Source organism: Xenopus tropicalis, chromosome 1 (genome assembly GCF_000004195.4).
Source record: "Xenopus tropicalis strain Nigerian chromosome 1, UCB_Xtro_10.0, whole genome shotgun sequence".
NCBI lineage: Eukaryota > Metazoa > Chordata > Amphibia > Anura > Pipidae > Xenopus > Xenopus tropicalis.
Window position 1 is genome coordinate 136,325,659 of NC_030677.2, and position 14,470 is coordinate 136,340,128.

Below are 14,470 nucleotides of genomic sequence, written 5' to 3' on the forward strand. Positions count from 1 at the left end.
CTGTTCCTCAGAAATGACTGCTTTCTAAACTAAGGTCTATTGGTCTTAGTGAAGCCGTTTGCACATGGATAGAAAACTGGCTACAGGATCGGGTACAGAGGGGGGTTGTTAATGGTACATTCTCTACTTACATAGTTATATAGGGTTGAAAAAAGACCAGAGTCCATCAAGTTCAACCCATCCAAGTAAACCCAGCACACGCAAACCTATACTGACCTACTTACATATATAAACTATATATACAACCAGTAATACTAACTGTAGATATTAGTATCACAATTGCCTTGGATATTCTGCTTGTTCAAAAACTTATCCAGGCCCCTCTTGGAGTAAGGTTCTCATTGGGGTCCCTCAGGGTTCTGTACTGGGCCCACTTTTGTTTAATTTGTTTATAAATTACTTAGGGGAGGGTATTATAAGCAATGTATCGGTGTTTGCAGATGACACAAAACTCTGCAGACCAGTCAATTCTATCCAGGATGTGGCATCCTTGCAGCAGGATCTTGACCAACTGGCAATCTGGGCGGCTAAATGGCAGATGAGATTTAATGTGGATAAATGTAAGGTGCACTGGGATGTAAAAATATGCAAGCCACTTATACACTTAATGGGACTACACTAGGAAAATCCATAATGGAGAAGGACCTTGGAGTCCTTGTAGATAATAAACGTGGCTGTAGCAAGCAATGCCAGGCAGCAGCTGCAAGGGCAAACAAGGTTTTGAGCTGTATTAAAAGGGGTATAGATTCACGGGAGGAGGGTGTTATTTTTCCCCTTTACAGAGTGCTGGTAAGGCCCCATCTAGAATATGCTGTTCAGTTTTAGCAAGTGAGGGAATACAGGGTTATGGGAGATAGTTCTTAGTACAAGTTAATCCAGGGACTGGTCTGATTGCCATCTTGGAGTCAGGAAGGAATTTTTTCCCCTCTGCGGCAAATTAGAGAGAGTTCAGATGTTTTTTTTTTTGCCTTCCTCTGGATCAACTAGAAGTTAGGCAGGTTCTATATATAGGCATTATGGTTGAACGTGATGGATGTACATCTTTTTTCAACCTAACTTACTATGTTACATTTACAGTTAAGTTGGTATACTTGCGATTGAAATCAGTATCTGTCCTTCGTCTGCTATTTTCTGCACTGCTGGTCATGACTGCATGTACCATTGAAACAGAGTAATGTAATAACAGAACCACAGTTTGCACAGGTCAAGTAACTAATAGCAACCAATCAGATATTTGTTTTCAAGTTTTGATTGCCATGGGTTACTAGACTGTTATATGGGGCCTAACATTTTGGCACCCCCAAGTGACTTTGCCTTTCCTTCTCCTTTAAAGTGCCTGGAGGCCACGTTTTATGCAAAATATTCTTATTCTTTTTACATATAGATTGTAACGTATTGACCAATGCTTAATGTGGAGATGCTATTCTTTATGCCCCCACCCAAACATTCAAGAATTGCAAGAATAAATTGCAATTGTGCATCAGTAAAGACCCCAATTTGGTACTCTATGTACATCCCACCCTGACTCCACAGGAGCTACCGCATCTGCTGTCATTTAAAAGCCTGAGAAGGTCCCATACACTACCCTAATGTATCTCCAAACCACTGTATTGTGAGCATGCTCAATTATAACGTGTTTAATAGCATGGCACCCTGTCAGACAGACATAGATAGATAGATAAATGTAAATATTACCTATAACAGTTTAGGTGAGTTTATGAAGAGTAAAGCAACATAAGGTAACAACACAGACACAATTCCCATAGCATTCTATAGCCTAAAGGCACACAGAAGAACAGACACAGACCTGATGATGTTAGATTTTCCTCCAGTGTTTCAGGCTGATGCCCTTTCTTAAAAAAAAAATCATTCTGAAAGGGCAGCACCCCCAAAATGTATGGGGACTTCATATATCACCAGCTCTGTGTCTTCTCTACTGTATGCCTTTAGGTTATACTATTGTAGTGAAATTGCATCCATGTATTGCTACCTTTGTCCTTGAGCTTTGGGCCTGTGCTGTAAAATGTTACACTTGTCTTACTGTTATCTTACACTAGTAAGCATCTTTATATTTGCTGAAGATTACAGGAGCACTGGTGTATGTTTTTATTGCTAATGTTCAGAGACATTAGTAAAACTGGATACATTTTGGAATGCGGGTGTGCTTTTTAATTTTCAGTACTGTCAGCAGAATATCTTTTGTCTAATACCATTGTTCTGTCCCTCTTAAAGGAATGGTAGTCAAAATATAAAATTGTTCTAAAGTAATTAAAATATAGCAAACTAAAATTGTCCTGTTTGCTTCAGGAATGCTACTATAGTATATAAATTATAAATTATATTATATAAACATTAGTAGTGTATATCAAGCAAGGGCAGCAGTACATTATATTTTAATTCGTTTAAACACCTCTGATGTTACTGTTCCTTTCAATATGTTACTATAGCTCTTTCTTGAATGAATAGGGCTTTTGCCTATTCTTTTAATTAAGAAATATCTATGGTTTCCGTTATTTCTGGCACTGAACAAGAATATATAGCCAGTTTTAGTTTAGAACTTCTTGTCAATTCTGGCCCCTATGAACTTTAAAGGAGCTGATAAAAATAAATACCTGCCCACTGAGAAGCCTCTGATAATTAGCTGCTCAAAGGCTTTTTCTTAGATAAGGGAGCTCTGAACAAATTGCAGACTTTATAAAGAAAAGGCAGAGTTAAGGTCAGTGAAAATAGCCCTTTTATTATTTATTTATTTCCTGTTCTTATATTAGTGCTTTATAATGGCAAAAAATAGGAATATAGATAAAAAAATATAGATTTATTTTTTTAAATTTCAACACACATTCTATTTATTGTATTCATGTTTAGCAAAGGTGTTTGCAGATCTTGTTTGGTTGGTAGTTATTCAGTGCCTGATTTGGTCACCCACGACCAAGTCATAGGTTCAGGATTAGAATAAAGTACCAGAGAGTGGACACATTAGAGTGTAGTGATTGGACTGGACATCTGTAGCTCTCCAAAATTGCCTGGAAACTTGTGACCATGCTAATTAATATCATCATGCAAAGTATCAAATAGCTACTGCTTAGTAATCGTGTAGTGTTTCCTTTCAGTACTTGTATGTAGTTTTAATGGTTGTCTCTTCTACATTTCTGTTAAATTCACAACACAATTCATTCTTCTACTATACTTAAATGATCCATTTATTTCCCACACTTTAAATCTGTTCATTTATAACACACCCATGTGTTTCCAGTGACTCGCTCTGGTTTAGTAATGGGGAATGCTGGGGCTACCCTACAGCCTCGTTTACTATCTGAAACGTGTGACTGTGTGGTTTATTGGCAATAATCATGCATCCGAGTTGGCAGTTCATGTTTCCCATTGTTTCCAAACTAGATTTGCAAATAGTCCTAAAATCTAACTGTTTAACCAAGAATCAGGAACTAAAAAGTCAGGTTACTGAATTTTTTGTGCAGAAAAAAAACACAATATATACTGTTAATATCCAGGATAAAAATAAACTGAGGAAGTATTCTCTTGACCACTAGAGGGCAGAAAGATACAAGGCTTTGGTCTACAACAAAGAAAATCACAAACTTTATGTAGTTCAATCAAATAACATGAATTAAAAGCTAATCTAGTTTGTATTTAATACAAAGCTGAATAGAAAACTTGATTTTATATCTATTTCGGGATTGCAGCATCATTTTCCTTAATTGTATCTTTGTTATGGGCTGTTAATTTTATGACACTCCCTTTATTTTTATGCATATATTTATGCGCAAAATATTGGTGCAACAAACTAGGCAGTTCTTCAAGGTTTTCATAAGAAGTTGTTTGTTTATAAGCTCTTTCTTTGGTTGCAATGTTCTGAACCCAAGTCTTTAATTTATTTCGGAATTAGTAATGTTCTATTTTAACATAGAAACAGAACACAACTTGATACTCCAAATGCTGTGGAACTACTTTAGCTAGATTACAAACTTATTCACTTTTGTTATAAACTACTGTCAGATGAAGAAATGACTCATCCATAAAGAAGTAAAAAGCCAAGAATATTAAGGAGAGTGCTATGTGGTGCTCCTACAGAAGACCCCAGGTGCAGTTTTAAGTAAACATGGGTATTAATTTATTTTACCATCACACAGCACTGATAACTGATGTGTGACTATCAGGTTGTGTTTGGCAATCTGCCAAACCCATAAATCTGCCATAGCCATAAAATAATATATTGGATATAGGTCAGTCTCACACCATCCATAGATTATCAGATGATATGAATGCTTGGAACAGCCCTACAAAATTCAGTTGAAGGTCTGTACTGGTTGTCTTTCATTTTAATGTGATCATTTTACTATTAGTGCTTTTTATTAAAATGCCCCTGATTTCTTAAATTATCTGGTTATCATAGTCTATATGTATGAGTCTTAGTCATTTATACTCCTTCTTTCCTTTCAGATAAAATAAGATAACACCATTTGTAATGGCCTCACTGGGAAGTTAACACTGTAGCTCTAAGAATCCCAAGTTTTATTCTGTTGTATGCTATGTATGCACATGTGAGTTATCTTTAGGTTTAATACAGTACAAAGTACAGGTTAGAAAATTGTCTAATGTGTTATGTGAATGTGATAGTAATCCAGTAAGTAATGTAATGTCTATATTAAATATGTAAAGAGGTGCATAAAGTTGGGGACTATAAATAAAGGGTAATAATAAGTAAGAAACAGCTTTACAAAAATATTTCACAATGGACGTTCACTTATATGGGGTCCTAATCTCATGGGTTGCTAAACCTATCCTACAAACATTGATTTCTATGATCAGGAATGACTTCTGTTATTTAAGAAAGTAGGGTTATGGTTTGGTGTAGTGCAAGCAGAAGCTCCAATAGGCTAGCAGTGCACAAAGAGCTACCAAATAGCCAATCACACGCCTTAGGCATCCTCAAAGACCTTTTTTAATGATTGAATGGCTCACCAACACTTTTGACATGTGAGTGTGGCTCAGAAAGGTTGGGGATCGCTGCCCTACATGGAGTAAAAACTTCCTTTCCTGTTCTTTATGCCCTACTACTACAAAAGTCCTGTAAACGGTCACGCATGCCCCTCAAGTGGGTTTCACTCATCTTTACCTCCAACATCAAAAATGATGACTCAGATTGTGCTAGCTCCCTAGTGTGCCCCAGCTTAAGACAATCCCATCAGCCCACCCGTCTTTCCACTGTGGGGCTATATAAAAAGCTGTACCATTTAACACTATCCTATTGTTGTAAGAGTGCACCCTGGGCTCAGGTACTCTGGTGGGCCCAGTCCAACACTGATTGTTACAATAAGTTTCCTCTCTCAACTTCCACCTCCTCTTCCCAATGTCTCCTTCAAAAGCAACATGTAGCTTTCTAACATTACATTAATACACTATGTTAAGCAATTAAAACACTAATGCTTTTCACACATTTGATTTATGGTACTTAACTTGCCTTTTTACTTAAGTATCATGTAATGTCAATTAAAATTGCCCAGTGTAATTTGCATCATTCCTCTATACCAAATTAATTAACATGTAATACTACAGCTGCTATATTACACATCTACACATTTCTATTTTATTTTTTTTGTAATGGAAACCTGCTGCCAGTATGGCCTGGCAGATGCAGCACTGACAAAATTAGGTTTTTAGGTGTCTGAATTTCTGCCACTTTGCATATGTATCCCTTGTGATTCCATTTAGTTTTGTCATATGTGCAAAGCTGTTGCTGAATCTGAACTCTTTAATAGCAAGAAAAAAAGCTCAGTCATACCTTGTGGCTTCAGAAAATATCTTGAAAGTTCAAAGTTTATTTTCCTGATTTTAATTTGCTTTTGAGACACATACAAACCTCCCAAGCACCGGTGCAGTTAATCATAAAATAGAAAAATGACTTTCTTGCCTCTGAGGTTTTCAGTTCAGTTGTGCAGAAATCCATCTTTTCTTGCTGCAAAACTGATACTTGCTTGGCAGCTTATAAGTGCTGTTGCCTGGTCGATTCAGTGAATGTACTGCAGAGCATTCCATCTGTACTGGAGAAGGGAATGATGCTCATTTCCATGCAGATTGCTTTTAATGCCAAAATCTGTTCTCACAACCATGTGACACTTCACCCAAGCATACTGAGTTACTGCTATAATAAAGCACAGATATGACACGTCATTGATGCTTATTCAAGCAGAAATCTGATGTGGCATTAAGAGGCGCATCATAACATTGGCTGAAATTTGTATTGGACGTCTGTGAAATTGTAAAATGGTAATTCATAGGAGACATTCTCTACCCCCAGGACACACAGGCAGAAAATATTCCTGCATCCTGAGAAATATAATGCTAGCCCCGCAGTTTATTTAATTTGCCATGGAACAAGATGACTGATACCGAAAATTGAACAATGTCAAGTACGGCAAGCAAAGACACAGCCAGATAAACAATCACAAACAGTAAAATCATGCTTAGAAAACAATGATATCATGTGCCACAGGGGAAAGTCTTGTTGAAGCGAAAGAAATCTTTGTATTTTCCTGTTGTTTTATGGAAAAATAGTAAGATAAGGCTGCAATAAGTAATAAGGCAGCAATCCCTTATGCATTAACTTTTTTTTCTGTTTAAAGATTAAAATCAAATCAATCCTATGTAAAGATGCCTGATAAACATATTTGCGTGTTTTCTTTTTTTAAAGTAGTTTTTATTGTTTTGATATCTACAATGTCAAATGTCATGTAAGGCTACCTAAACCGAGGGAATGTTCGAGAAAGTTGTTCTAGGCTCACTATTCTGCCATTAAACATTTCCTTTAACCTTGGAACAGACACTCATTAACTTGGTTGCGGGTTAGTCTTACTGTTTAATGTTTTAGAGCATATATGTCAAAAACAAGGCCCGGGGGCCAAATCCGGCCCACTTGGCTGTTTTATGTGGCCCATGGTGAGTGTTTCTGACCATCCAGCCTGATCAATTTCCATTTTCCTCACATAGTAACTAAGACTAAAGGGTATATTTATCATGCTGTGTGGAGTGAAGCATTACCAGTAATGTTGCCCAAGGCAACCAATCAGTAATCAGATTTCAACAGTAGTAAAGCATCAATTGGCTGCTATGAGCAACATTATCAGTAATGGCTTACTCCACTTTTTACACATTGTGATAAATATACCCCTTAGTATCTTACTAAGTATATTAATAAAAAATTTGGCCTGCAACTTAGCCTGTGTTTTAGATTTCGGCCCCCTTATGTGATTGAGTTTGACACCCCTGTTTTTAGGGCATCCACAAGGGCACGAAAAGGCACCTAAAGTAAAGAGGCAAAGAGTGGGGCTGACAGAAACAACAACAAAATTGGTATACAGGGGAATGGTTAATAAACAAGAATTGGTCCGCTAAGGTTAAGCATCAAAAAAATAGGTCAAGGTAAAATAGCATAAACAAACCAGAAGTTGATACAGAAACTTGAGAAGAACTAGAGCATGTAAGGAACAGGAACAGTCTGGAATAGGACTGGTCAAAAAGAAGTAGCAGATGAGATTCAATGTTGGTACTTGTATAGTGACTATATCAAGCAATGCCAGTTAGCAGCTGCATGGGCAAACAATGTTTTGAGATATTTTTAAAGAAGAACTAAAACCTAAAAATGAATATGGCTAGAAATGCCATATTTTATATACTGAACTTATTGTACAAGCCTAAAGGTTTAGTGATGATCCAGAAGCTCCCCATCTTGGATTTTATTAGCTAACACGCTAAAGGGTTGATTCACTAAAGTGAGATAAAACGAGCGCTATTTATAGCATGCGTTAAAAATTTTATCACGTCTAATTTTTCGCGTCAAAACACATGATTCACTAAAAGGATACTTCGTTAATTTAGATGCGATGCTGTTTGCATTATTAAAGTCGCAAAGACTATTTTCTGTGCGAGAATTAACGCAATGCGATAAAATTAACGCATTCGGTCGCACGCTATTTAACGCACGCGATATGCGACAATGCATGGGATAATACTTTTTTTGTGTCAATTTTAACGCAAATAATGCACTTTAGTGAATCAACCCTTAAGTGTGTTGTGGGTAGCTGTTAAGAAACTAAGCTTAGGCATTGTCACAAATTATTAATTAGAAAACGTGGTTTGTCTGTCATATACACCAGCGTCCAGCGTCGGACTGGACCCAGATCCGAACCCCCCAGGGTGGTCCCACAATCCGCCGGGTCTCCGTCCCCAGATGTGGGTGGGGGTCGGAGGGTGTTGGGGGCTCCTGCGGGGGGGTAAGGTGAAGGCGGCGGAAGCCATTGGGGGGTGCAGGGGTCCCTGAGGGAAGTCCCAAATGGGCCCTGCAACCCCCAGTCCGACCCTGCTGGTTTCTGAGAGGCACATGCCTAGGGTGCAATGGTGGAGGGGCGCCAGCAGGTACCTCTTCTGCCTATTTACCCTGAGTTCCAGCCTTTCTGCAGCTCACCTGTGAGCTGCTCTGTCTCTGTCTCACTCCTTCCTTAACCTGTCTGTCACTAAACTTATCCCTCCTGTGATTGACCCCCTACCCTCATAAAGTAGCTGGTAGCAGGCAGGGTTGCCATCAGAAACTTTGAGGCTCCCATGAACACAAGCATGCAGTACTGAAATTTTGGCCATGCCCCTTATGTGTGCAATATAAACAGCTGATGGTACTCTATAATAAGCAGTTCATATAAAGAGTTCCATTGATTAATGTGCTAATAAGTCATTCAGTTTATAGGGGGTCAGTGAAGTTTGCCCAAAGTTTAACCTCTTCTCACCTACTTTCCCCTGCTCTGTGCTGCCATTGCTTGATAAAGAAGTTACATAAGTTTTTTCAAAAATTACGTAAACTGCGAAAGTTTAGGGGCCCAATGATCTTGCTGTGAGGCCCAATAACTTTTCAGTAGTAGTTCATAAAAATAGTACAAATAATGTGTTTAAAGGTCAGTATTTTAATTGGGGGGGGGGGGGTCAGTAGAGTTTACAGTATATGTAAAATACGTAAGTGTCTTTGAAAGTAATGTAAGTTTTTGCATAAGTTACGTAAATTGTGTTAGCTTCGGTTCCCAATGATGTGGCCGTAGGTCCCAAAAACCAGTCATTCCTGCCGCTGCAAAGTTTACATAGAAGAATTTGCACAATTGTACCACCTCTCCCTCCTAATGGTGGCCCTGGTATATCTGGAATATTTTGAGGTTGGTACAGAAGCCCAAAACAAAATATACAACATTTTTGTCCTTCTTCTTTGGTTAAGCTTTAGTTCTACTAAAAGGGTATAGATCCACAGGAGGAGAGGGTGCAATTTTTATCTTCAGTGCTCGAATGGGATATTTAAAGTCCAGGGAAAGTCAACTAAGCTGGTTAAGGCTGTGGCAAGTGTCAGTTATGAAGAACGCCTGCCAAGTTCAGAATGTTCACACAGAAAAAGAAGCACTTAAGAGGACATATAATAACTATGTATAAATATATAAAGAGGAGGCATACAATAAACTTTCTGATGCTTTATTTACCAATAGGTCTTTCCAGCAGATAGGAGGTCAGCCACTAAGATTAGAAGAAAGGGGGTACCATCTTAATATTGAAATGGGATTTTTACAGTAAGAACTATAAAGTTTTGGAATTCTCTTTCTGCAGTGGTTTTTTGTACTGACAGATACATTATTAGATATAGTTTTAAGAAGGGATTGAATGGCTCTTTGGCAAGTAAGAAAATACAAGGTCACTAAAACTAGCTTTGAACAAAGTTGATCCAGGGACTGGTCCGATTGCTATTTTGGAGTCAGGTGGGAATTTCCCACTCTGAGGCAAATTGGAGAGGCTTCAAATGTTTTCAGGATCAATTAGCAGTTAGGCAGGTTTTATTTAGACAAGAGGGTTGAACTTGAAGGACATGTGTTATGTTATTATGTGTATATGGAATATGCAATAGTTTCATCATTAATTAAGACGCAATTCCTTTACATCTGCTATTAATTCGTGCTTTTGTGCAGGTCATGCTTCTGAGTTCCTGGGCATTTTTGGAGCAGATTCATAGATAGATTGGTGTTTGCGTACTGTTTTAGTGCTGAGCGTGCTGTAGGGAATAGGGTCCTCATTTACATTAAGGGGTGTATTTATTATGCTGTGTAAAACTAATTCGCCGAAAAAATGGAGTAAAAAGCTGTGTAAAATAAATGGAAAAGATCTCCGCCTGAACGCCGGATATTACGCCGTTATTTTCCATAAGTTCCGGTGGAAGAAAAAACACATAAAAAAAATTACGCCAATTTTACGCCATTTTTACATGGCGAAGCCTGGTGATGTGTGGCAAATTTTCTCGCCGTTTTTTACACAGCATAATAAATATGTCCCAAAATGTACAAATCCCACTGTCTTTTAGTTTTTAACTGTTTGGGATTGGTCTACAAACTGATAGTATTAAACACCTCTAATAGATATCTTGTTGCCATTAGAGGGCCTATTTATTATGCTGTGTATTACAAAATTCGCCAAAAGAACCCTGTAAAAAGCGGTGTAAAATAAATGCCAAATTTTGCCATCTGAACACCATTAGTTATGATAAGTTCCGACAGAAAAAAAAATGATGCCGTTTTTTACACAACGAAGCCTGGAGAATTTTATTGGCGTTTTTTACACAGCATAATAAATAGACTCCTCAGTAAGGGGGGAGGTAAAATTGGACAAACAATTATAAAAACACACCCACATCAAATGTTTAAACATGCTGTCTGGGTAAGTTTTTCTTCATGCTGGCATTCTGCTTTTTTACAATTCATTTTATGAAAAGCAAATGTTTTTTCCTAGCTTTTATTTTTTCTTCCATTCTCTTGCTACACTTATAATGGAACTAAAATGCCTGCTCACATGTAACTGAATGGCTGAGTGATACCAATAAATGGTGGCTTATTGAGGTGAAGTGATTTGCCCCAATAAGCCTCAATTTATTGTAATATCGGCCATTTCTCACTGAATTATATCCATTGTAGCAAACTGCAAGCATTGTAGTAGGTAAGTGGATTTTACAAATCATGATATATAGACACCTCTGAATCCATTATACCTAATACCCAATCCTCTTTAAAACAAGAGTATGATGGTACAGGAGTTCAGAATGAACAAAGTAGTTATTATTTCTTTAGAAGAAGGAAAACAACACATTCTTGTGAATTTTATAGTGCAGAAATAACTCTTTTTGGTTATAGATCTCCAGCCATACAGTGCAAATACTGTTAAATGTTCTTGCAAGATTCACAAGAAAATCTATTGGTTCCATTTCAGCTATTGATCTAGCTTGGGATTCACCTCTAAGTGTACATATTTGCATTCAAATGTAACAGAATTGAACATTAACCCAGCATTTCATAGTCCTTAAAAAGGGAAAGTTGTGCTCACCACTTAATTTTAAACCATTAGGGGGGTTGAATGAGGCTGCAACCACAGAATTCATACAGACAACAACAATAGGCCCTATGCACTCACCCATTATTAAGTTATATAGGGCATTCTGTGCATTAAATTACCAAATATGCCATTCCACTTTAACAAAACAGGGATTGTTTGTCCATATATCGCAATATATTTAAGGTGGCCAACTGGGTTAAAGTCATACCTGGTCTGGCCAGTCCTACGCTTGCTTTCATCTGATTTATTAAATGAGAAGGAAAGTCTACATCACTGGTGGATTCCTCAGCTTACCTGAAACCCCTGGCCAGTGCTCTTGTTAGGAGAAAACTTTACTGGCCGAGGTGTATGCGATTTCATCTTCCTTCTTCGATCTTTGATGCGCAGTAGAGTGAAAAGCTGACTTTTTTCACTCAACTGCGCATGCATCAGCCCTGGGATCCTGAAGAAAGAAGACAGAATGAAGAGAAACGCTCGCTCCCATATATCCTGGGCCGGTGCAGTTTTCTGATAACAGCCAAATTTCATCCCATATGTGGATTAACCCTGTTGTCTGCAGGTTGCCCACACATGTGGTTGACCAAATTGCAGTTATCTGATCAACTGCCACCATTGGTAAAATCTCCAATCAATAATATTTAATAATTGATTTGCTACCCCACAGTTGGTTATCAGATCTGGATACAAATGACTACAACAGTTCACTAGTTAGCCACCATAACGAGACCAAACTGATTGCTCATGTATGCTTTTATTTAGCTTCAGGATGTTTAGCTTCAGGCGGAGTAGTGAAGTCTTCCAAAGACAATTGTTGGTCAGGAAAACGAAAGCAGTGCATGAATGTCAGCGTAGGTGGCATCAATAAATTACGATGGGCAATTAATATGTAAGCCAGCAGCTTTACCATTGATCAAAGTCAGATCTGTTCAAGCAAAAGTTTTAAAATATGCTCAAATAGAGTCACTAAAAACTGATTTCAACCTTCAAACATTCTAGAAGTAATACTGCTATGACAGCACATCGAAAGCAAGTTAATAAAAGAAAATCAATTCTCAGATACATACTTGACAGTAATAAAAATAAGATTTTATTGAAAGAAGGGATATGAATAAAAAGAGCAATGATGCAAACTTTCATGCAGAAAAGTATGTGTTTGTAATATTTCTCTTCTAAAACTGTTTGTCAGTAGCATGCATTACCTGTTGCAGTTACTTATTCTATCTGACACTATGAACATCGATTTATAAATCATTATATCCTGCTGTCTCACACAATATTACTGCATTACTGCAAGCACATTACTCTTGTGTATAAGAAACAGCTAAAGGGATTACATGTATATAAATGTTATCAGACTAGCTTGCACTTTTATGTATTACCTGGAGAGTACTGCTTAATTCTCTGTATTGGCAGATGAATCTGTACCTGCCAGATTTTAGATGGAACACCTGAAAAATGCAAACTTACAGTTTAAAGGAGTCAAGGAGACCTGGGGGATTATGCATGCATTAGCTGGTCTGGTTTTCTTTGGTTTGGCCTTCTCATATTTACTCTATATCCCTAAATAATGATGTGCATACCTTCTCTCTGTAGGAATATTTCATGTATAACAACATTCTTAGTAACTACATCCTAGTTGCTATCCTTAATCTTATACTAAACTTTCCTTAAAACATGCAGATGTTTTAGGACATATATACGGCTACAGAATATACACTATGTACTATGTCAATTGAATCTAAAACTTTTTGGGTAAGGCTCCCATCATATATTATAACATTTGGTTAGGCCCACCTTAGCTTATAATAAGATTAGATATTATGAAAACTTTAGAACAGTCACTTTTGGTGCTCATTTATCAACACAGATTTGTACTTGGGCAGTTTTCCAAATTAGGAACTACTGAGATTCACGTCATAGCCTGCGACATCACTGACCCGACAGGCCTAGTTTAGGCATTGGTCCATAGCATCATTTGTATTTGCCAGAGAATCTAGATTTTAGGTCCTTTAAAAGGAGCTAGCCCTACAGGTAATTACTATCCTATAATACAACATGATATGTACAGCACATGCTATTCTGTAACAAAGAAAGTGACCTAGTATTTATTTTATTCTGAATATGCAGCCTAAATCCTTTTTTATCAGCTCTAGAATAATAAATAGAAGGTTTTAGGAGAGAGTCATAAGTTAGCATACTAACTATCTGATGCTGGAAATTCCAGTCAGAATATATGTTTGCTGGCAGGTGATCTGCATTATGTCACTGCTCATGTCACCGTAGGATCACAGTGATAGGCAGTTGCTTTTTTTTACTCATCCAACTAAATGCATCACAGGCTATAATTGACATGTAAAGTATGCAGGTTGGCACTTTCTCAAATACATATACTTTCTTATTGATTTAAAAAATGTGTGACTTTCATCTTAACTTATCTTAAGTTAATGAGGACACATATTAAAATATGGCGTGGAAACCAAGTCTGTGTGGTATATTCTGGTATATTCTGGTTTCCACCCACACTCCAAAAGCAAAGATAACATTAACCCTATATTAGAATTACCCACCAAGTTAGCCAACAAGAGCCAATGTGCTGAGTAACAAGTACCAAACATACTGAGGCTTTACAAAAGATTAATAAATGAAATCTTGAGTACACAATCCTGAAATGTGTATGTAACTGGCAAAAACAAAGTCCATTTTCAGGTACAGGGTCAGGGCAGGCATCAATGCAAACACAGTCTGTGAGGCAGGCATAAGTCAGGGCAGGCAGCAGACGAGTTAGAACACTGAGGACAAGAACAAAGCAGGAACAGACAAGATTTAGGAGCAAGGAAAAGTTTTTCAAGATACAGGATCTCAGGAGCAAGTGAAGCTTATTCACAGCAGAAAGTACCAGGTCATGGGAAAGGCAGGTTTAAAGGTTAAGGAAAGTCAAAACACAATAATGTGTCTATGAAAAGGCATACTTATATACTGTCTAATAGAGCTCCTATTTCACTCCACTCCACTGTAATTTTCACAAAAAACCCACAATGCAATTCTATATCAG